This window comes from Pinus tabuliformis, chromosome Q (genome assembly GCF_031772625.1).
Source record: "Pinus tabuliformis cultivar Carrire ecotype Pingquan chromosome Q, CPIR1, whole genome shotgun sequence".
In the NCBI taxonomy this organism is placed as follows: domain Eukaryota; kingdom Viridiplantae; phylum Streptophyta; class Pinopsida; order Pinales; family Pinaceae; genus Pinus; species Pinus tabuliformis.
Genome location: NC_142296.1, coordinates 114,147,878 through 114,150,981, shown reverse-complemented (window position 1 = coordinate 114,150,981; position 3,104 = coordinate 114,147,878). Strand labels below are relative to the sequence as shown.

The following is a 3,104-nucleotide window of genomic DNA, read 5'->3' as shown; positions in this document are numbered from 1 at the left end:
TCTTCTATGGGAATGAGTGGCTGAACCTCCGAACTCTTAAAATATAGCTCATATTGCATCCGTCACATTTATGATATAGCATGTGACATCATTATTATTAATAATAGATTACTTAATCTTATTATTCTGCACTACTCCATCTCACCATTATTACCTTGCTTGGTTACTTCTGTGTAAGCACTTTGATATAATTTCTTCTGAATAATTATGTTTTGCTACACATAAAGCAAAGATCGGTTTCTACAAATATTTTTTTGACATTACAATTGCCCTTTTGTCACAAAGGCCTTTTCTTCAAACATACCCTTCAAAGCAGCGCTAGTTACTCTTTCTTTGGCCTCGTGAAGAACTTGAATTAGGTTTTTGAGGGAATTGGTGGGATGGTCAGCCATCTTCATTAGATGTTCAACTACATCTGCAGGAGTCATCTGAGTGACCTACATCAAATCTTGGATCTTGGGAAAAAGAGCATGGTCTTCAATGGCGAGATAATTCTTGGAAAGAATCTTGAACACACCGAAAGTGAAAAATGAGAGGAGAATATGTTTGTCCATCCGACTGGACTGAACAAGTTCCGGGTCGAGCCTGTCGATCTGGTTGGTGGTGAAGACGAACAATCTCTAACTTCCGCAACACGACCACAACCTGCCTATGAAGTTTAGAACTTTCTTGTCCTCGTTCGCTTTGCTCTCCTTAGGCTTCCCAGAATTAGACGACTTCTCTTTTTGTTGTTGCTACTTCTTCTTCTTCTTTCGGTCCGAGAGATCAAGAGAACAATCGATATCTTCTATTACGATGATGGATTTATTTTTGGTGGAGATGAGAAGAGTTGTTCTTCACTTAGGTCAGCTCTAGGTCGTAGATGTCATACTCGAGAATGTTAGCCATGGCGGAAATCAAACTGGACTTGCCCGTTCTAGGGGGCCCGTAGAGAAAATAACCCCGCTTCCATGCCTGCCCAACTTGTTTGTAATACTTCTCTCCCCTCGAGAATCTCTTTAGGTCTTCCATGATCTCCTGCTTCAGTTCTGGTTCCAGAGCCAAAGTTTCGAAAGTCGAAGGATGATCGAACAAAACGGGTGTCCACACCCTGTTTCGAAATTCATAGTCCTTGGAATCAGATTTATTGGTGTGAATCTTCCAGTAGCGACTTCTAATCTCCATTGTTTTCACTTCTTCCATGACGTGAGGAAGATACTCATCGAATATCCTTTTCTTGTGTTTCTTGTTGAATGCTAACTCGTAATAGCGTTTCTCCTCGGTGCTGGAGTCCCAAGAGAAAAAGACCGTCTGCTTGGACTCTCTAGTGTGGAATACCCACCATACATTGATACCCTCATATTCATCTATGGTCTCCTCGTTTATGTCCATGATAAACGTAAATTCTTACTCGTAATAGCGTTTCTCCTCGGTGTTGGAGTCCCAAGAGAATAAGACCGTCTGCTTGGACTCTCTAGTGTGGAATACCCACCATACATTGATACCCTCATATTCATCTATGATCTGCTCGTTTATGTCCATGCTAAATGTAAATTCTTTGTTATTCTTCGGCTTCTTCAGCTTTAATCTCTTTGCGGCCAAAGTCGACCTTACACTCAGGTAAGTCTGCACTACCTTGTAAACTTCACTCACTTTCATCCCATCATTCTCCTCTATCATAACTGAGATGTAAGGAGGCATTATCCCTATGAGCCTGTGCGTCCACTTTAAAAAAAAATCATAAAATTTTGTGGAAAGGTATTCCTTGGCCATGTTCCATATGAATATCACGAAATCCATGATTGAACACAAATTCAACCAGACCTCCATTTTCAAGAAACCAGGAAACCCTTGAAAGAAATATTAAAGTAAGTGAAAATTTTTACAGGGGCAAAGGAGTTGCGGCAAGGCAAATCTTATGTTTCGGAAAGGAAATCGCAACTACACAGAGGCTTAATTAAAACAAAGAACTCATGGCAGAAAAACAGAGTAAAAGCAAAATGGTTGTGGTAAATCTACTTGTGAAAGTTTAAGACCACATTGCAACATAACATACTTTTGATTATATTTCAAAACATAGAAAAATACATTCACATGATAAATTGCACGCTGGTGCTCCAAGTAAAACAAGAAAGATCTTACTACGATTTACACTTCACCAGGGCTGCGGAGTAACACACACTAAAACACAGTAACTGTTGTTTTCACACGCGCACCAAAATTCACTCCACAATTTTCTCTTTACCTCTCAAACTTTCACCCTATCTCTCGCTCAACCTTGAAAATGACTTTTACATGCATATTTATCAAATCATACAACTTTGACTCATTAATTTATGTCAGAGCAAATATTTAAGACACAGGATGGGCAATTATACAAAATGAGGGATTTCCTGAGCTTGCAGAGGTTGTAGACTAAAACTAAGAGTTGCGCAATAAATTCTTCACCCATACATATTTGAAAACCCTCATTAAGTGCTTTAACTTTATGATGTGTTGCGGAATGGTCTGCGTTGTACTTCTTCTCAAACTTTAGTTCTTCCATCTGCAAACAAAATCACAACCTGCAAAAGTACTTCATACAAGTATGGCTACTGTTAGAGTGTTTAATGCGGTGGTTGGGATTAATATTTCCAACACCCCCCCTTAATCACAACTACCGCCATTGACAATTCCCAAATAGTCTCTGAGATAAACAAAACTTTTACGTGCCAATGGCTTTGTGAAAATACCAGCAAATTGTTCCTGTGACATGCACTGCTGCAACACAATTTCATCATTGTTAATCAACTCTCTAATAAAATGATATTTAGCATCAATATTCTTGGTCCTCTTGTGAAAGAGAATTATTTGATAATGCAATTGTGAAAGTGTTGTCGTAGAAAATAGTTGTCGTTCCCTCTTGGTTGTGGTGAAGATCCCTCAACATCCTTCTCATCCAAACTGTCTGACACGTTGTTGCTGTTGCAGCGACATATTTAACTTTTGTTGTTAATAATGGAACTATTGGTTGCTTATTGGAGGTTCATGAAATGGCTCTAGAACCCAAATGAAAAACATATCCTGACGTGATTTTTCTGTCATCAACACTTCCTACCCAATCACTGTCAGTGTAACCAACCAGT

General features: G+C 39.1%; 1 pseudogene; it reads right to left on the bottom strand.

Annotated features, from left to right (window-relative positions):
• Positions 1-260: 260 nt before the first annotated feature.
• On the bottom strand, positions 261-1,809 carry LOC149218489 (AAA-ATPase At3g28510-like; annotated as a pseudogene).
• Between the last annotated feature and the right edge of the window lie 1,295 nt (positions 1,810-3,104).